Source organism: Sciurus carolinensis, unplaced genomic scaffold (assembly GCF_902686445.1).
Source record: "Sciurus carolinensis unplaced genomic scaffold, mSciCar1.2, whole genome shotgun sequence".
NCBI classification, from domain to species: domain Eukaryota; kingdom Metazoa; phylum Chordata; class Mammalia; order Rodentia; family Sciuridae; genus Sciurus; species Sciurus carolinensis.
In genome coordinates, this window is record NW_025920138.1 from 252803 (window position 1) to 275657 (window position 22855).

The 22855-nt window shown below is 32.5% G+C and overlaps 1 pseudogene; it reads right to left on the reverse strand.

Moving 5' to 3' along the window:
• Nucleotides 1-9863: 9863 nt before the first annotated feature.
• Nucleotides 9864-22855, reverse strand: part of LOC124974226 (cyclin-dependent kinase 17-like) — a 47050-nt pseudogene continuing 34058 nt past the window's right edge.

Below are 22855 nucleotides of genomic sequence, written 5' to 3' on the forward strand. Positions count from 1 at the left end.
TGGGGAATGACTGAAATTATGCTAATTTTTTCATCCAGTATTCTGAAAAATAAGTATTGTTCATGTTCATGGTTTTTCTACACATTATCAGGATCTCTGGGACTTGGGAAGTACATACCAAGAGGATATGAAAATTAGGATCCAGTCACTTGGATTTTGTATTAAAATAAATATTACTGAGTCCTTAGGTCTTTGATAGGGTCTGACATAAACATTTAATTCCAGTGCCTAATAATGTCCTTGGTTCAGGGATGATAATTTCTTAACCACTGAAGGCCAGGGGTTCCTAGTTTACATTTAGAAATCTGCAGAATAATTTGCACTGTGTGTGGTGAGGGGTGATTTTGGTGATTGGCTCAGGAGTGATCTACCACTGAGCTGCATCCTCAGCCCTTTTTATTTTGAGACAGTCTTTTTAAGTTGCTGAAGCTGGCCTTGAACTTGTGATCCTCTTGTCCCAGTCCTGAGTTATTAGAATTATTGCCCTGTTTCACTGTACCTGGCTTTATTACTGCATTTAAAGACTACTTGCTTGAGAGTTTCAATTGTAGTTTTACCAAATAGTCCTGGATTTCTCTTGGTGACATTCAAAGTGCAGTCCCCAAATTGTGTTCACAGTCACTGCTGCATGGCCATCACTCTCTAACACCAATGCCGCCTCTAGCTCGCTGAGCTTGAGCTAAAGGAGAAGTGGGGGTAAGTAAGGAGATCTTTCTACCATGACTTGTACAAAGCAGACTGCCTGAAAATCAACCATGGTAAAGCACCCAGGAAACAACTGGCTACAAAAGCCACTCGCAAGAGTGCACCCTCTACTGGAGGGTGAAGAAACCTCATCATTACAGGCTTGGTACTGTGGCACTTTGTGAAATTAGAAATTATCAGAAGTCCACTGAACTTCTGATTTGCAAACACCCCTTCCAGTGTCTGGTGCAAGAAATTGCTCAGGACTTCAAAACATATCTGCACTTCCAGAGCACAGCTATTGGTTCTTTGCAGGAGGCAAGTGAGGCCTATCTGGTTGGCCTTTTTGAAGACAACAACCTGTGTGCTGACCATGCCAAACACATAACATTTATGCCAAAAGACATACAACTAGCACGCCACATACATGGAGAACATGCTTATGAATTCACTATGATGAGAAACATTTTATTCTCAAAAAATTTTTTTCCCTTCTTCCTGTTATTGGTAGTTCTGAACATTAGATATTTTTTCCCATGGGGTCAAAATGTACCTAAGTATATGATTATGAGTGGAAAAATAGGGAACAGAAATCAGGTATTGACTGTTTTTTCATTTTCATTTGTGTGTAAATTTTTAATATAAATGTGGGGATGAAAAGCATTAATGCAAGTAAAAAATGATTCAGTGAACAAGTTTCAGCAGAATTATAAATAAAACTGTTATTTTTTTCTGGACAATGCCAGCATTTGGATTTTTTTAAACAAGGAAATTTCTTATTGACAGTAAAAAAAAAGTGCAGCCTCCCCCCAAAATAAATACAACCCAGTCTCAATGACTGATGGGTTATATGGCCTTGGGCTCTCTCTTTTTGGTTGGATCATGAATCTAAGGGAAAATAATTTTGCACCTTTTAAAATATTATTATTCTCCCAATGAAAAAGATATTTGAACAGAGCAATTTTTAAAATGATAAACAAAAAATATGATACGAGGAGGAAGATTTTCTGAAACTAGACATTGCAATTGATGGATTTTCACCATTTAGATTATGATTACATTTGCACTAAACTTATAAGAGTAAACTCCTTTCAAAATAACAAACCTCTTCCACATATGCTATTAATGTACTGGTAAAGGAAACAAAATAGACTTGATCTACAACAAATTTAAAGTATGCTTATAGGCTTCCTATTGTGATATTTGCAAAGGTAGGCTGGAAACCTGAGAGTGACAACTGACAGAGCTGAGGATTTTCTGTACACAATCACTCATGTATATTAACTGTTCATTCATCTACAATCATTATAGCAGGCTATAGCAGATATTAAAGAATTCCAAATAAGGAGAAAAGGCACTAGGATTTCTGGAAGAGGTAGTCTTTTGAACTGAGATATATTTAATAAAGAGAGAGATGCCAAAGACCCGGTGCTAAGTGTTGAATGTCAAGGAACCAAATTTACAAATAAAGTGAAATGTCTTTTTTAATTGGATAATTTGGCATTTTGAGCTTACATGTCTGTTCCATTCTAACCTTTTGAATAGAATTTTATCAAATTTTAATGCATCCATTAGGTACAGATACATGTTGAAACTCAGTGGAGCTAGTTTAAATTTGCACTTGAGATTGCTGAAATTTTTAGTTTGACAAATCTAAGCCATCAAATATCTGCAATGTTCTTAAGTAGGAACTGTAAGAGATATACAACATGTGAAGTAATAGGTGAGTAAAAAAAGTGCACAGGGAATGAGTGGTTCTTTGCATCCAGGGAGTGGACAGATTCTGAGGAAGAAGTGCTGCCTGAGCTGAGCTGGAGAAGGGACAGGATTTTGATAGAGAGCAAAGCATATTTCAGAACTTAATAGATCTGCCTAACTTGGAGAGGGAAATCCTATTCAGGAAGAAACCTGGTGATATATGAATTCTGAAAAGGAGGTGGGTCTTGAAGAGTTCCACCTTAATGTGTTTTTACACCTTCAAGAGTGATATCCATGTGAAGGAAGAACTCAATAGAAAGTGGAAGGAACAGAAAGGAGAAAATTTTACAGTACTTCAAACACTTAAGGGAGAGTGGACATAGGAATCAATTTTGAAGACATTTCAGAGGCAAGATTGAGGAGAACTTGAGTTTGGTTTGAGAAATAAGCAGGTAGTGAAAATGAGGAAGAGGCAAACTGATTGACTATGAGACTGGCAATATTTTAGTAACAATAACTAATATGAATTGAAGACTTGCTACTGTGTGCCAGTCTGGGCGACTCATCATGGCTTTTCATTTAATGCTAGCAGTAGTTCTAGTTTAATGTTGAGGAAACTAAGGCACAGAAATATTGCCCAGTTACCCAAGATTACACACTACTCAGTGTCACAGCCTGATTAAAATTTAGTTTGCATTCCCAACCACTGCTCTCACTGACTTAGAGCATCAGAGAAGAGGAGTTCTCTTGGAAAAGAAGCAGTGACTGGGAATGCCAAAAATGAAAACGGTTGTCAGGTTCAGGTATGGCTATGGAGAAAAGTAGACCGAGGACAAAAGTCTGGTCTATGCTGCAACATAAAAAGGACCATGATCCCTCTCCCCTGCCTCCCATCCCTCACACCCCACACAACATACTGCCCTCAGTCAGGAACTGATCTGCCTTTCTATCAAGTGCATTTTTCTATTGGTTTCTTAAAGTTGCCCCAGGTTATCTCAGGTCAGCCATCCCAAACATCCTTCTGATGCCACAGGGTTGATTTGACCATTCATACTCTACAGATTAGATGCTGAAGGACAGGAAATGGGAGGGAATAAAGTCCAGAAACAAGTGTGGTCTGACCTGGAGCACTGAGCTTCAGCTTTGACTGGGACTTCTGGCAGACATATGTCCCCAAAGTTAGTTAATTTTGGACCACCTGTAGGATCTCTTATAATCATTTAATTAGTACTTTTATCACTACAATTTCTATTAAACACTTATTATGTGAAGGAAAAACTGGAGGCTGTAGTGAAGAGCTAATAAAAAGAACTGAGAAACATGCCAGTAAAACTAGGCTAAATGAGAACTGTGACAATTAAGTGTACCCAAATAAAGAATTAGAGGCAGAAGTCAGTGATCTTTTTAGAACAACAGACTAGACTAATGAAACCAAAGGGAATTCATGTTTAAAAAATATTTTTTAGATGTTAATGGACCTTTATTTTATTCATTTATTTATATGTGGTGCTGAGAATCAAACCCAGTGCCTCACACATGCTAGGCAAGCACTGTACCTCTGAACCACAACCCTAGTCCCAGAAAGGGGATTCTATTAAAAATATCAACAACATGGACAAAAACCCCAAACATAATATTAAAAAACTTCTAACAATGAAAATTCAAGGACTGCTCTCCTCCATTGCTGACTCTAAGTCAATGGGAATAGTGGTTGAAAGCATAAATAAAAGACTAAAATGTATATATGAAGAATTTGAAAACAGAGTTGAGGTAGATAACATTTTAGAAAAAATTAAAATTTTAAAGTACCAGAAAAGAAAATAGAACATTGAAAATACCATTAACCACTGAATAAATTGAACCAGTAATTAAGACAGTCTCTAACCCTTGCCAAAGTAAGACATTGGGCAGTTTAGTACAGATAAATTCTAGTCAGAGCTTAAAATTAGGTGTTGCTGCTTATTAGCTATGACTTTTATGTAATCAGAACTTTAAATGCCTCCTCATTTGTAACCCCAAGATCAATTGAAATGACAACTCTTGATAAGCAAGAAAGCACAGACATAAATAATGTACTAAAATAATCTGAAAGGTGTAAAAATATATTTACTTGTTCCACAGATATTTACTGTTCTTCTCACAGGTTCCAGGTTTTGTAATTTGATATTTAGTCCTGAAGTTTGATATTTAAACTTACTCTGAACTAAATAGGAATTAAGCTACATGACAGTGTAGGAAATCATTTTGACACATATGATCCTAGGCAATAAAACATCTAGATGCAGTCAGATATTAACAGGAGGCCTTTACTTCATAGTTTTCAGTTGGGAGCACAGATGATGAATTTACTTCAGAACTGACATTTGTCACTAAAATGTACACCTTTTAATCTTGCTATTTTTCATCTTAGTTGTTAGAAATACAGAAAATAACTCTAGACTAAGTTTTTTTTCTTAGTCATCTTTCTAATAAATTTGATATATTTATCATTGAAAATATTTTTTCAGGAGCTGGGATTTAGAGTTCAGTTGTAGAGGGCTTGTATAGCATGTTTGGGGCACTGGGTTCAATTCTCAATACCACACATGAACAAATAAAGGTCCATTGACAACTAAAACAAAAAAAATAAACTATTTGTGCACAATAAAATTAAATGCATTCTGCTGTCATGTGTAACTAAGTAGAATGAATAAAAATATTTTAAAAATACATTTTTAACTCTAGAGGAGATATTTCTTCTAAATATTTTAAGATAAACAATCCTCATTTTTAGTTTACTGAGAAACATCTTTGTAGTGCTTTGGAAAACTGAAGACAAATTCCAAAATATAGTATTAGAAATTATGGATTTATGGAGAGTTTGATTTAAATATTTTTTCTCAATATTTAAAGCAGATCGGCATTCCTAGATAGCCTAGAACCTTTTAAAAACAGTATTTTAATATGCTTTAGTAACATCTAAATTATGTACCTTTTCTAGTAGTCTGTCATATAGAACAATTAAGTACTTTATATGGGCTTCATTCTTCTTTGCTCTAAGGAATCTTGCAAATGTCATCTGTAAATCATTCTATAAAATGGATTGGAAATCGATCCATCACAGTGGTGATGAGAGAGCCAAACTACTATGGTCTGTTTGGAAATGTAAGAAACCCCATTTTTTCCCAGGGAATTTGTAATCATTATTTTAATTTTCTTGCCCCCCTTCAGTTTCCCACACTGCTTAATAGTCACATGTCAGTGCCAATCACGTCTGGAAAGAGCTGCTTCTCCAGTACTGCTTTCTTTGACCTCAAAAAATTCTGATGCAGTCTGGCTAAAATTAAAGCCTCACTAACTGATCAAGTTTGTTCCCCTGGGCTAGTTTACCTGTGTCAAAAGAAGGTTTTTTTTTTTTTTTTCTTGAAAACAAATGGGATACATGTTGTTTCTCTGTTTGTACATGGAGTAAAGGCATACCATTTGCATAATCATAAATTTACATAGGGTAATGTTGTGTGAATCATTAAAAAAAGGATATTGTAAAACCTTCTGTCCATTTGGTTTGCACTTTTCAGAAAATGGATTGTCTACATTTTTGTTGGCATTGTAAAAGCTGTTTTTATATATTCAAGTATATATGAAAATCCATTTTGCATTAAGTGAATTTTAATGTTTTTGTTTTTATCTGCTCTCCGCTCTTAAGCATTGAACACTGTTGACAGTGAAGAAATTTTCTTAATGTTTTCAGTGGAACTAGTAAGGATGTGAACCTTTTTCCTCTTTAATTCTGCATATGCTGAACTATACTTGTATACACACTATAACCAGCTTTGCCTTCCTTTGCATTCAATTTTGAAAAAGACTTGTATATTTTTGGTATTAAGAGAAAATATTTGAAAGACAAAAATTACTACCAAAGAACTCCCTAGTAAAATTTTATTATTTTTCCCAATGGGTAAAATATGAAAGCATATTCATATCACTTTTTCCTTTCAGCTTTCATTTGTAAAAGAATTGCCTAAGAATCTCTTTTGAATTAAAGTTAATAAATGTAATATCCACATAACATTTTTATAAGAGTAAAGTAAGCCATATTTAGACAATAAACATTCATAAAAGAAAATATTCTGAAGAGCATTTTTTAAACTTTGAAGCCACATAAATATTCATATCTTTTCTCCTCCCTAACAAAAATCTGAAATGGATAGTCACCAGTCCATAGCATCCAGACTGCTATACTTTCCAGTTGAGCATATTATTTCAAAAGATAAGTCCTGATTCTTCCTATAAAAAAATCACACCTACCTGATATATTTACTGTATCAATAGAAGTTGGGTTTCTCTAAATACCTGCAACCATAATTAACATTTAAAAATCTAATATTTTGAAAGTCACTGGTGATGAACTCAAACAAAAATGAAGTGATTTTTTAGGACTTTAGTGAGGATAGTCACAATTTTTGAAGGATCAAAAAATGTACTATAATATAAATATCAAACTAGGTAATGAAGGCATTGCTTATGGAAACTGAGACATGACAAACTGCTTTATATTTTACTAACTTGATGGTAACATTGGAAGAAAACCTGGCAAAAATTCTTCAGGAATCACATCACTGTGGAACTAACTGCAGATACAACAAAGGGATTCCTTTGCGTAGTGTAGTTTAGAAGAGTGATAAAACATTTTCTGTTCTGTAAAAGAAAAAAAAAAAAACTATGAGGCACCATTACAGTGGCACCAAACCTATATATGAAGCAGGAATGTTCCAAAGTAGATAAATGAACTTGAAAGTACCCATTGAAGATTAGGTTAACTGAAATCTTTAACTACAAAGTAACAGAAACCAACTTGGAATGTGACTAAATAGCTGATCCAAACCAGGCATTAAATGGCAAGGATTATGAAAAGGCTAAAAATTGAACTTTCTGAAAGCATATTACTTGAATTTTCAGAAACTAAAATTAGGTTTAGTTAGAAATTCAGATTTTCAATTGGAATCAAGCTTCTCTCTTTTGTGGAGACACAGGTTTTTAGAAAAAAAAAATCAACAACTCCAGTATGCTGTAACTGCAAAGTTATGGGATTGGCTCCAAAATCCACAAACAGACACTACTGGTACTCTCTCATAGAAGTTAAGTCTTTACTAAAATAAAAGGAGCTGGTTCAGGGAACTGGAAATTACTGAAAGTGAAATGTGTGGGCTAGAAGCTAAAAGGGGACTTTGGAAATGCTTCCCTCCACCTGTTTCTTGAATAGGACAAGTTTGCAAAATAAGCTGCGTGTTGTCTAGGGCCACTGAACTCATTGAAGGTAGAACAGTGATGGGCATTCCAATTTCATTTTCCCGAGGTCTACCTGTAAATAACTACTTGTTCAAAACAGTTAGGAAAAGAAATATCTTTAAAAATTGTAGAATAAGGACTATGGTTATAACTCAGTGTATAACTCCGTATGGAAGTAGAGCACTTCCCTAGCATGTGTGAGGCACTGGGTTCAGCACCACATATAAATAAATAAAAAAGAGGTCTATTGACAACTAATTTTTTTAAAAAAACTGTAGAATAAAAGAACACATACAAAACACAAGATTCTTACAGAGAAACTAACAAGTCAATGGGCAAGAATTTCAACTAAAAATTTAATATATGTTTAAAATTAAATGCTGATTGGAAATATTCAAATGAACAGAAATATTATTATTGGTATCTTTCTTCCTCAAAATACTTTAACTACACTCTAGATGCACTTACTAGATATGGGATATTAAAATTTTTGATAGATGAAAATGCTCTATGCAGGGACAACTGTAGAAATGGAGAATAATTCTCAGAGTGCTGCCTCATGTTGTGTGTGTTCTTAAAATAAGTACATTAGTCCAAATAGGCTCCAAAGGGCAGCAAACACCCACCTTCTTTTAATGTTTGCTTGATCAGTGTTAAAGTGCTATGGCTGAAGTCTTTTAGAACTATACAAACTGAGCATTGGTCTCTGTACATGTCTTATCTGTGATTGCAATCTTCATTCACTTTCATATATGGATCATTTTTACTGTGATAATATTTTTGTGGAATAAATACTTTGTGATGAGAGGTGTTTAGAGTTATTATGTTGTTTTTCTTCGATTTACTTGGAATGACCCAAACTTTACTTTTTCCATATGGAAACAAGTTTGGAAATGTATCTTGTCACCTACCCTTAAATATGGCACATCAAAAAACACTTTAAATACATATATGTAATGGAGTACATATAATTATTGAGGTTGAGTTTGAGAGAGTGGAATGTGTTTGAGAATGATCCCTTGATCATTTGAATCTTAAATTCTATCAACTGCTCTGTACTGAGAAAGGAGAAGTGATGAAGAAGAAAAAAACTTGAACCATTGTTCTTCCTTTAGGCTATTTTTTTGAAGGAGAATGTGAACCACCAGGTTTGGTGACAGAGGTTACTAGTCTCCCCAATCTCACTTCCAGGCTGACCTAACTCTGGCTTTCATTGGTGAGATCAAAAATGTCTCCATCTCTGTCTGATACAGGATGACTGGTGTGCATGTAGAGGAGGAGAGGCAGAAGAAAATAATAGAAAAAGGAGACCCAGACTGACAGTTTCAGTACCTCTACAGTGCCAGAAAGGGTCACAGAGAATTGCTAGTCACACATTTTATAATGTATTCTTGTAGGTAGGGTAGGAATTCATTCAGTTTGTGAAGAAACAAACATTGAAAATAAATTGTTACAGGTATATCTACTCAAGAAGGGAACAGATTTGTTTAGTCCAGTTTATGCATAAAATAGTTCAACTTAATCAGATTTACAAAATGCCCTTTTATGCTTAAATATGCACAAGCATCTCTCCCCCATATACCCCCTTTCTTAACACTACCTGGGATGGTATGGCCCTGCCCCCTTGGTTGACACTGGAGAACACACCATATTCACTACTGTTTGCAAGATGAGTCAGGTCCCTAAGTCTATCTTTTATTTCATTAGATGACATAATTTCAGTAATTGACAGCAACTATTTATAAGTTACTTATCATGTATAAGTGTTGTTCTAAATTTTTGTCAGAGCTTACTTTTTCTGGTTATGATATTTTGATTATTGTTTTTAGAACAACTTAAAATTGGTAGATTTTAATGAATATTAAATAATAATAAAATAATTTTGCTTTCAATTACTGTGTCAATCAATATTTTCTAAGTTTTTTTAATGTGTTAATTAATTTGGTCTTAACATTATGTACAGAAAATTAAAGTAGTTATTGTGAAATATTCCTATTTACTTAAATGTGGAATCTAAGGCACAGGCCAGTGATTTGGATGATGAAATTGATATTTAAACATAGATAATCTTGATACCATGCCAGATCTCTTATTCACTGTTTATGCTGTGGCTCTTTAAAATAACAACTTTTTAAAGATGACTATTAGTACTCCCTGTGTTATCAGCTATGATCTCAAAATTATAAATGTAGTAAGTTTGTATCTGTATATATTTACCACTTGTCAATCTGTGTTGAGTACTCTGCAGAACCAAGAAGCACATCAGGTGGCTGATAACATAGTGTGACAACATCACTTGAGTAAGTCTTGTGGGAACTGACATTGATCTCACTAGTCCTTTCTAGGGAAAAGAAAACAAAAAAATATACTGAAATCCATTAATAATATAGAGTATTTCTTAGTTCCTATCCTCACCATGACTCCATTCACAGGGATACTGAGATGGCTACTCCATGGTTTATTGAAACTTCAACAAAATTGGTTTTATGAATTCTGCTGACTACATGTGGTCTTGGGTCAGGATATCATTATATAATTCATCTAAATACAGTAATTATGAGGCCACACATTTTTACCTACTTTTATTTGCTGAATGTATGTGGTATAAGGTGTAGATGTTTAGTTTATCTTAATCTAAGCTAAAGATGTTTTCCTTTTATCCATCAGTCATAGTGCCAAAATTATTTTCTAACTGAAATCAAATCAATCCAAAATAGGTCAGTGACACTGAGATATACAATTTTACTTGCCAGAGTTATAAGGTTTTGTCGCCTTTAACCTAATTCTAACATTTATTGCTATACCACTTTTTTATTAAATATCCTGAAGTCATTAGTCTACAATCCAGTTGAGTTTTACTGACAATTTCCCTGCAGAAATCCATTCAGAAAAGTTTTCCATGGAATAGAAATTACAATGTATTGTGTATTCTTCTTGTTACATGGATAAGTTTAGACTAAAAGAGAACTCATTGCTTTTGAGTATTATTATTTGCTATAAATGATGCAAAATATTTGCCATTTCTTTGTCAATTTAATATGGAATACACTAATTATCCAGAAATGAAGACTAGAGTTTCCAATTTATCTGTCATTAGCACTAGTGTTATTATCATCTCTAAGCCTCTAAATCCTGATCACTTGAAGGAGCACTTTTGAAAGGTAGATTAAGAAAATAAACTTCTTTTTACCATATATTTTATTTCAAACAATAGAATTTTTTAGGCTGTGATTACTATTAAATGTAACTTCATATGACACTGAACTTTATATATCTGATTAAAATATAAAATATTATCAAAAAACTTAAATCAATACATTATTACATTGCATAAAAATTGCATAAGCAATACCAGAAAGTTAAATCATGGCTAACAGTAACTGGAACAATGCTGACACAATTTTATTTATTAACAATTTAACTATTAATCTCACAACTTTGAGAAATGAGTACAGTAAATTATTTTCTATAATTTTTGGTAATTAATATGATGGAAGGTAGCTTTCTGATTTATCTTTCAGATGCTAAGACTGAGTTATAAGGAGGTAAAGTACAGAGCTATAAATTTGCTTATCCTATAGCTTTGCAAGTTGCCAGTTGTAGTTGCCCCAATACTTTACTCTCCTACTCCTGAGAAGATCATGAACTAGCATCCTTGTACAAATAGGTTCCTGGTCTACAATCAGAATTTTTGTATTGGTATGAAATGAAATATACAATCTCTCAATCTCAACTAACTCAATGTCACATGATTCTGAAGCTAGAATTGGAGTCAGGCAGTTAGTGTAGAAATAGGAGATCTGGTCAAATTGAAAAAATGAAGGCCATGAAAGCTATCTGCCTCTGGAAGGTGGAGACTGCCCCTGGGAGAATGGAATGTTAAGGATCTTCTGAGCTCATTGATTACCAAATTTACCTGCCCTTATCAAGGACTGCAGGCAAGGAGCTGATAATTAATGCCTCCTGAGTCCTTGCCTGGCTGAATCATTGTGGCCCTCCCCCTGCCCCATCAGCTTCTCACATATTACATCTCACCTGCAAAACCAGGCCTAGTCACTAGGCAGGAAGGAGAGATAAGGGGGGAGAGAACTGAAGAACAAAAGAGACCTTAACCTATAAAAGATGTAGGGTGCACTCACTTCTTGGAACTTTAGAACATCATTCGTGGCCCCCTTCTCCATCCCCAGAGAATTCTGTATTATTCCCTTTAAATAAAACCTGCTTAATATGCTTGCCTTTGCATGCTTCTCTAGTATTCAAACTTCAACATTAGAAGGAGCAGAACTCATCACCAGTAAATGGGGGTATCAATTCTACACAAGCTAATTTTTATCATTAATGAAAATGACTATATGGTAATTCCTAGACCTCTGACTTTCACTGGTCATGAAAAAAGGGTAGAATTTTCAGAAGGATCAAGAACAACTTACAGTATAAAAACTTTAACTGAATTGACCCTCACTTACTTGAAGCCCCAAGTATATTTACTATGCAATAAAATAAATAAATAACAAAAGCAACAAAGTTGATTTTATTATTGCATGGAAATCAGAATTTCTTTTCTCTCTCTTTTGTTTTTTTCTTTTCTTCTTTTTTTGGTATTGGAGATTAAACCCAAGGCAACTTTACAAGTGTGTTATTATTTTGAGTCAGGATCTTGCTAAATTGTTTAAGGGCTTTGCTAACATTCTGAGACTGTTCTTGCATTTGCAATCATTCTGTCTCTGTTTCCCAAACAACTGGGATTGCAGGCATGCTTTAGTGCACCTGGCAGTAATCAGAATTTCTTACTGGTCTGTAAGAAGATAAAATTTTCTTTGTTTCCTTTAAAGAAGTTAAGGCAAAATTTAAAGCACTCAGAGTATTCCCCGGTAAAAGTGGATTTTTGATGGTCCTTGACATTCCTTTGGCATTTCAAATACTCATGAATGTTTCTCTGTCATAGCCATTCATTTTGTGATTAGGCCAAAGAGCAGTAAATGCAGTTTGATGAAGAGAGAAGGAGGGGTGGGGACAATTAAAAGGGAAAAAACAATATAAATTATTTTTAAAAGACTGCATAATCTATGCGAGCTTATGTAAAGAACTTAATTTTTTGTTTATACATAGGTGGCCCACTCATTTTCTTTTTAAGGAAGGAAATACAAATAGGAATTTAGGCTTCAAATAGCAAAATACTAAGTGAGTAGAAGTATCCAAATTGCCAAAGACAAATTCATCATTTAAAAAGTAAATTTTTAATCCATTACTGAGTAATAAGCTGAAATACTCATACTTATAAATTCACTGAAACTTTCCAAAAGTGAAACAATTGTAATACTTTGTGAAAAGTTAAAAATTCAATTTTAGAAAACTGCATTGGTTTTTAAAACCTATGTTCTATCACAATATTCTGAGAGTAACTAAAATTTCAAAGCTAATCTACAATGTTTTTTCTTCTAGTAGAAACAATTTACTGAAAACAAAAAAAAATCTAGTTTTTTTTTTTACTTTCAATTCCCTTAAAATCAGATTACCTAAAATGATATAAGTAAATAACTACCAATTAAATTACTAAGCATATAATAAATGCAGTCATGGTGGCAAGCAAATAAAGGGACCCCCTTTCAGAGGTGGATTTTAAATTCTTGGGTCTTGAAACTCATTTTAAGTTCTTAAAAATTATTAAGGATCCCAAGTATTTTTTACTTATATAGATTAGTGCTGATGTTTGCCATAAAATATGAGAAAAATTAAAATATTTAGTTATGCATTAAAAACATCTATCATGGATGTGGGGAAAAAGGTACACTCATACATTGCTGGTGGAGATGCAAATTAGTGCAGACACTCTGGAAAGCAGTGTGGAGATACATTAGAAAACTTGGAAAGGACCCACCTTTTGACCCAGTTATCTCACTCCTTGGCCTATACCCAAAGTACTTAAAATCAACATACTACAGAGATACAGCCACATCAATGTTCATAACTACTCAGTTTACAATAGCTAGGTTGTGGAACCAACCTAGATGTCCTTCAATTGATAAATGGATAAAGAAACTGTGATATATATATATATATATATATATATATATATATATATATAATGGAATATTACTCAGCTACAAAGAATAATAAAATTATGGCATTTGTAGGCAAATGGATGAAATTGGAGAATATCATGCTAAGTGAGATAAGCCAATCTAAAAAAAACAAAGGACAAATGATCTCCCTGATAAGCAGATGATGACACATAATGGGGGGTGGGAGTGGGGCAAGAATGGAGGAAGGAGGGACTGTATAGAGGAAAAAGAGGGAGGGGTGGGGGAAGGAAAAAATAACAGAATGAATCAAATATCATTACCCTATGTAAATGTATGATTCCACAAATGGTATGCTGTTACTCCATGTACAAACAGAAACATGTATCCCATTTGTTTACAATAAAAATAAATTTAAAAAACCTCTTATGTTAGCATAAATAAAATGTTTATGAAAAATTTTTTCTAAAAAACTTAGTTAAGAATGATCTTTTTTAGCATTTTAATAAATTGTTTACAGTCTATTTTGATAGAAGACAGCTGTATTCTATATTTTGATTTTGCTTTCTCTGTTGTGATATGTTGCTTTACTCCATATCACAACATATTATAATATATATAGTTTTATGAAGAAAATCAAATCTCACGGATATGAAGTTATAAAAGAGGAGAAACACTTAATAGTATTTTTTCATTATTGTAGATAGTGTTCTTTGATATATCAGAATTACATTAAGTTCTTTCTTCAAGGTTATATGGTAACTTAAATTATATCCATAAACTATTCATACTTTTGTAAAAATTCACTGGTTCATCTTGTACTTTAAATGAATCTTTTACCATGCATGATTCTATAATATGAGGTACTGATAATTGGAAAAATTTTTATTCTTGAGTTAAATATATATATTTATTCAAAATTTTATTAAATTTCCTCTGTTTGTGAATATCACAACTGACCTCATCAGTAAAGATTCTAAGTAGTGGGAAGTCATTAAATTAAAGTAGCAGATCCAAAAATTCAAAATCTAATTTGTGTTTGTAAACCTGAATTATAGTATTGGTAAGAAATACCTACAGTTGATTTCCTTGAAGTGACAAGCTTAATTCATTAATATCAAGAAAAATCTGCCAAATATCTAAGTCTGAATAACCGTAGTTTGTCTGTTGGTCATTTTTTCTAGATAAAAATAATGCTCCTTAAAAAAGTAGGGGGGGCTAGTTCAGCTTGTAGCCAAATAATCACCCAAAAACTTTTCCTTGCAATAACTGTAATAATTCTGTGTGCAATTCATGTGTTTTTATATAATTCCCATTTGATCATACATATACAACCCAAAAATACTATTCACTTACTCAAGGATGGAAATTTAATGAAATTAATGCATTTTACTGCTTGTCAAAATATTTTAAGTGTAACTGATATTTTTTCTCTAAGAATGTGCAGAGGTGAAGAATACCATGATACAGTTTGGTGGCACTGTCTGAAGGTATACCAGGAAAGAGGAGTTTTATTCTTATTGCTTCTGGCTCAACAGTCCAAATATTAACACAGGGAAAAAATAAAATAACATTTAGTGCTCTTCTGTAAATATATTTTTACCTCTGGACACTCCCTGAAAGGGTATCAGAAACCTGGGGTCCATGGGCGATACCTGTGAACCCATGCCTTTAGTATTTTTTGCTAACAACCAACATAAACCACCCACAAAATTCTGTCAAATATTGTTCAGTGGTCTCAGAGAAAATTTCCAAACTCACATGAAAGTGATAACACATTATGAAAATGGTTGTTCTTTTATACCTAACCACCTTTAATCATTTAATCATGCCATACCAAATTTTGGTAGCTTTAAATCCCCTTTTTCTATTAATGAGAAGGTTATGTGGTTTCAAGTCTCGATGCAACACCATTCTTCTGTGGCAATAAGTTAACCCATGTAGAATTTGGTATAGAAACAGCTACAAAAGCAAATATGGAAAAATTAGTCTTACAGATATCAAGATATACTTTGGTATTAGCATAAGCTCTTGTAAGTAGAAAAGCAACTGGTCTAGAATAGTAAAAGAAAAACAACAAGAAATTATATCATTTTAATGACAATGACTTTTCCATTTTGAGTTGTTTTATCAATTTCAGTTCATTGTTCAATTTGAAGCATCTATCAATTTTGTCAATAGTGTCTCTCAAAATAAATATAATAAATAGAACAAAATTTTGTTTTCATTTTAATAGTTCATTTATTAGAGAAATCAGCTTAAATAGATGTATCCTCTATACTACTAAAGTTTATAGATTGATTATAAAATTCCAGTATGTCAATCAAACACAGGCACTTACTCACTTAAAAAACAATCTGATCTGGGTCAGCACATTTATATATGGCATTGGACTTGGTGACTGTATGTAAAGTCTCAGGTATCAGAGAGAATGGGGCTGCATACCCTGGCAAATTACTGGTTATAAAAATAGCTCAATCAGTTTTTAACACCTACCTCCTGGACAGTATACATTTAGCAATTCCTACCCAGCAAATCAAAACCACCCTAAGATTCCAATTAGAATGGTGATTATCAAGAATACAAGCAACAACAGGTGTTGCTGAGGATGTGGGGAGAAAGGTACACTCATACATTGCTGGTGGGGCTGCAAATTAGTGCAGCCACTCTGGAAAGCAGTATGGAGACTCCTTATAAAAGTTGAAATGGAACCACCATTTGAACCAGCTATCCCACTCCTTGGCCTATACCCAAAGGACTTAAAATCAGCATATTACAGAGATACAGCCACATCAATGTTCATAGCTGCTCAGTTCACAATAGCCAGATTGTGGAACCAACCTAGATGCCCTTCAATTGATGAATGGATAAAGAAACTGTGGTATATATATATATATATATATATATATATATATATATATATATATATACACACACAATGGAATATTACTCAGCCATAAAGAAGGATAAAATTATGGCATTTGCAGGCAAATGGATGAAATTGGAGAATATCCTGCTAAGTGAGATAAGCCAATCTCAAAAAACCAAAGGACAAATGATATCGCTAATAAGTGGATGGTGATACATAATGGGGGGTGGGAGGGGTTAGTGTTAGGGTTAGAGTTAGGGTTAGTGAGGGGGGCAAGAATGGAGGAAGGAAGGACTGTATAGATGGAGGGGAGGGGTGGGAGGGGAGGGGGGAAGGGAAAAATGGCAGAATGAATCAAACAACATTACCCTATGTAAATTTATGATTACACAAATGGTATGCCTTTACGCCATGTACAGAGAAACAACATGTATCCCATTTGTTTACAATAAAAAAAAATAATAAAATAAAGAATACTAATGATAAAAAAAAGGATAATGTGCTCTAGTACCCTGAAAAAAGCAATTCCTACAAGGCTAATAGTAGGGGTGTTTTGTGTATTGTGGTGTAAAGGGAGATGTGGGACACATCCTGATTTTCTGGGGTTACCAAAAAGAACTTTAAGTACTGAAGACTCAAGAGGTACCTTTGGTTCACTTGTAGATGAAAAAGAACATTTGAGTAGCAAGAATAAGCTGAGGCATCACGTGATTAAAGACAGGAATGCCTCTGGTGGTTTTTTGGAGGGGGTGTAGTAGGTATTGAACTCAGGAGCACTCTACATCAGAGTTATGCACCCAACTCTTGCATTTTAATTATGAGACAGGGTCTCATAGAATTGCTCAGTCTTGTCTCAAATTTGAGATACTCCTACCTCAGTTTCTCAAGTAGCTGTGTTGTGGACATGCACCACCATGCCTGGTCTGAATAAACTATAATTTATGAAGTCTTCAGACTCCACATGTTTATTTATGTTTTTTGAAAAAATCTAAAGTTACTACTTTAATATACTACTGTTGGGTTGCATTGGGGTTTCAGTGTTGAGCACAGCTTTCTTTCAATATATTCCTGTTAAATTTTACATTTGTAAAACATTAAATGCACTTTTAACAAACAATAAAATCTTTTTCAATTATTTAGACTTACTTAAAAGACTTCTCAAACCTCTGTCAAATTATGATAATTAAAGACTATTTTCTTTCCAAATTAGTGCTAATATAAAAGCAGAAAAAAACAGAATTTTAAAAACTGAGATCTACAAATAGCCTTCACAACAACTTGCAAAGGAAAATATAAACTATGAAGAAAATAATTCTCATGAAATGTATATGGAAATATATTTAAAGCCTTGTTATAAAATTCATAGCAATGTACTCGCCATATATTCAGACCTCTCTTTCAATAAAAGAAACTGACTTTTCTTTATAGTTACCAAATGCACTTTAAAAAAAATGCAAGTTTGAAGTTACTAATTTACTATCTACAGAATTATAAAGGTCTCAAATACACAAGATGGGCCAGTCTATTTTTAAAATAGGTTTCTATAAACTGTTGAACTTTGGACAAATAAAATCTTTGAAAATGTAAAATATACCACTCAGAACAAAGAAGTCTATAAGAACACAAGTAAGTCATGTGCTTTTATTTAACTAATAACTTCTGGTTTTCTTCTGTATCTAATTATTATAGCAAACTTCTTTAGCAATATTTGAATTTTTAGACGTATTACAAAAACACAGTTATCTTACTATTCCATCTGACAAACCAAATAGTTACTTCAAGCAAAACAATCACAATACCTACATGTTTCTGGCCTTACTTACAACCCTTATTCATAATTCATAACCCAAAAAGTCATTACATAATTTAAAACAATTTTAAATATATTAGGGGTGTTCACCATTTAAAGTTGGCCTTTTGCAAAATGTCCCCATCATTTAGATTTTTTTTCAGAAAATAAAATATACCTGCAGATTTATTGTACACATGTAGGACAATCAGTTATAATGTGAAATAAAATATCAAAAATATTTTTAGAAGATTTTTTTTTAAATGAAACAGTTTTACAAAAGTATGATCCCAGGAAAGCTGTAGTATAGTCAACAGAAGTTGAGTAAATAAGTCAAACAGAATATTCCAAAGATTGGTTATGAGGTTGGTATATTTCAGTGTGCAATCTAGCTCATTTTCTTTACACTTTAACATTACACAATAAACATAGATTTATATTGGGCATATTCATGATGTTCCCACAGTCATCCAGGTATTGTTTTAGGTCATTATTCTGAAAAATCACAGCCTTTTACTATGTGATAACACAGTTTTCAGAATGAATGGCTGATTAACTTAATAGTAATTAATTTTTTAAAGAAAAATTTTGGTCAGGAAAAGTTACAGAATGCACCACCTAATCTATTAAATACCAATAAATAAATAACAATAGCCCTGGGGCTGTTAAAAAGTCTAAATTTCTATTACTAAAGAAAACTAAAATACTGAGTATATTTGAAATGCTTACCAGATACTCAAGGACCAGAATCAAAGATTAATCTGGGTGGACAATGTCATGTATGGTTATTATGTTTGCATGTTTTAAAACCTTTAATAGTAAAAGTGTAAAACAGAAATGAAAGCCTATTGTTCATTCTGTGGGAGGTGAGATTTTATAAAAATTTGAAGTAAGCTTAACATATAAACCAAATGTTATAAAACTCTCTTAAGTTAAAAACAGCAGTTTGCCAAGGGGATGAGAGGTAGAAAAACTGAAGGTATCAACTTTTACCAATTTTGGGATTTTGAGTTTGATATTATAGTGCCTAAGTGTGTCTCTAATATTACAACTCACCATCCTATGCTTTTTTTTTTTCTTTAATGTTAACTTTTTGAACCTCTGAGATTCATTTATATACAGTTGAAGGTAAGCTTTCTTCTGCTATGTTACTAATCAGTTGTCTCAAACATTATCTACTTATTTATTTGTTTTGATACCAGGGATTGAACCTGAGCCACATCCCTAGCCCCTCTGCTTTCTCTTTAATTTTTGTTTTGAGGCAGGGTCTAGCTAAGTTGCTTAGGTCCTAGCTAAATTGCTGAGACTGGCTTCAAACCTGACATCCTGTCTTGGCCTCCAGAGCCACCAGGATTGAAGGCATTTACTACATTTCTGAATCAAACAAATTTTGAATAATTCATTTTTTAAATAAAATGGTATCATGACATGTTTATATACAATTCATTTATTTATTATAGTTAATATACACAGCTAATTTATAGTTACCATGCTTCCCATGTATCAATATGTATAATTTCCTTATCAGATATTTATCTGTCAGTACTTTTAATGACTTCATAGTACTTCACTATACATTAAGAATATTAATTTCTTTCTACTGAATGTCAGTTTCAGAAATAATTTTTAAATGTCTAATTATATCTTCCAGTCACTTATTATTTCTATCTGCTTTTATTTATTAAAATTACTCTTACACAGCTTTGGTTTTAAAATATTCTAAATAAATATACCTTCTCTTATAGCTGTACTGGGTGTTTCCTTCTTCGTGTTCCAAACAGATTTCTTTCAATGCCACCAAATTCTCTGTCAGCTTACTTCTTCCTTTATAAACTGTTGCATATGTGCCCTATAAAACATGTTTTGGAAGAACAAGTCAAGAGTATCATAAGAGGGTAACAATGAAGAACAATAAAAAGTCCTAACTGAATTTCTAATTTCTAAGCATGCTAAATTCCATCTAGCAAAGAAAACTCCACAATGTCCAGTATTAGATTTTCTCATGGCAAAGATGACTTTCAGTTAAATACACATAGTTACCATGTTTCTAAAAACCAAAAAATGTCTTAAAAGTATAAAGCAATAATTTAATTTACTTGTAGGCTTTATTTTAAATTAAGATTTGAATCAATATTATTAATATCAAAGGTGCTTTTCCTGTAATTGTATATGAATACTGAAGGGTACTGAGCACATTAAATGAAAGAATAATTAAACTGTTAAATATGTTTTACCCAGGTTTCCAAACTTTTAAAAATCTTTATACATTAATTCTTTTAAAAAGAAAAGAAGCTTCCCTATCAACTCTCTTTTATTTTCCTTCCTGCTGTTTATTATTTATTACTTTTATCTTTTTTATTTCTTACTCTTTATTTATTACTTTTTACTTATTATAATCTTGCACTTTATTACTGTGGAAGATAGAATGTTTCTAAATTAGTAGCATTACAGGTAGTGACAAGTTCAAGAAAAAAACATATTTGAAGGATTTCTTACCCTTCAATGAAATGTTTTTATTTCTAAAGTTATTTTTCAGAAATTTTAACTCATGCAATTTCCCATGACAGCACAGACAGGAGATTTATAGGAGGCTAAACAGATGCCTGTTGTGTTACCAAGAAAGCAAAATATTTTGTGTTTTAATAAAAGATTTTAAGACTATTAAAAATACACATTTTCTCTCAAACTGATAAGATACTTTAAAAAATTGAAAGTGTCAATCCTCCTAATTTTGTTACCTTTTCATAGCAAGATATAACTTTTTAGACAGTCATGCTCACAATTTTGTACAGTTGGCAAAACCATACAGTTAACATGATGAATGAGAAAGTCTTACATTTTCAAATAAGAGTTTGCATACCTTTCAAAACTTTTCCAATTTTATGCAACTTTCCATTTTCCCAAATCCAATTTCTGACTGCAAGTAAAACCATGATAATTTGAGTATGTATTCTTAAAATTTTATCTCTTCCTCAACATCTAAAACTCTCCAATTCTACAGTGTTTAAGAATAGAAACAGTTGGTTACAAATTGTTGAACATTGACCAAGTTTCAAAATATATTTGATATTGGAATATTTAAAAGGGTAAAAAGCATCAGTATTCATAATGGAAGTAGTCAACCTACCTTACATATGGATTGGATAATAGTCTGCAGTGAATGCCTTGTTCTATTTTAAGACCCTGAATTTTAAACTACCACAGACTTATATTTTAAGATACTAAAGAATCTTGTAAAAATTACTATTTGATTTTCCTTTTAGCTAAATCAGAAAATAATTTTCTGATTGATCTTTGAATTCCTATGGAGACTTGAAACCAACAAAATGCAATTTGTTTCAGGTTCTCCAATCAAAATACAATGAAAAAGAAAACCAATATACATTCTACTATAGATCAGGAAACATGCAAACACAAAACCAGTAATGTAAGTCTCATTTTCCCCTCCTTAAAAGCTTTAAAAGTGATTTCCCAAACTCTTTCTGTTTAATCTTAAACTCTTTGCTTATTTTGTATTGAGTCATTAAATGGGTTAGGTGAAATATATCAAAATATGTCACAGAAACCCAATATATCCAATGTGTATTTTAGAAGAAATTTTTAAAAAGTAAGGAACCTTAACACCAAAGATTTGGAAAAACAATACAAACATGTGGAAAATAGAAACTGAGAAAACAAAAAAAAATTGTAAACAGAAGCCAAGAATAAGAATTTTCTTAAAAATGTTTTCTAGAATCCATTTGCAAAAGTAGAAGATACAATAATAATCTAAAAATGATTCACTTCTTGCATAGATGATGCTAATGTCCTTAAATAAATAGCAAGTTAAAGGATATAATGCATAACTTCAATTTTCATAGGTATACAAATCATATTAAATTATTGAAATATTGCATTGTACTCCAATTCTAGAGAATCAAATATAAAAATTTTTCTGAAGCTGTCAAATAAAATAAAACTGATACTTGATAATTAGACTTGGCATCACTTACCACTTTAGACAAAACAGTAAATTTTGCAAACTTGAATGGCCAAAAGTAGAAGTCCCACAAAGAAATTAATTTTATCTTTTTGTTACAATGGCATACACCAAGATAAAATGATGTGGAAAACTGCAGGTCAAACTAAGAAGTGCTTAATTCAATTTTGATAAACTAAAAGTAGTCATAGGGAGTATATTACTATATGACTGAAGAGCTTCTTTTTGTTTTTGTTGTTACCTTTTCACTTTATGTATATGATGTTTTTTTATGAAAAACATTAAATTAGAGAAATGAAGTTTTAGAATCATCATATACTACCTACCCAGGTACTGTCTTGTATGTAACTTATTCTTGCTTTCTACTACCAATAGCTGTGCAGAATAATGAAGCAAAACTACAAGATGCAACACTTTCCAGAAACAAAGATTTTTTACTTCATTATGGATAATGAGGCCAACAGCCCACTCTCTGGTACATGACAGTCTGATTCTAATAATTTTTCACTTTATATAAAAAGTGAGGTTCACAAGGTTAACAAAACTTT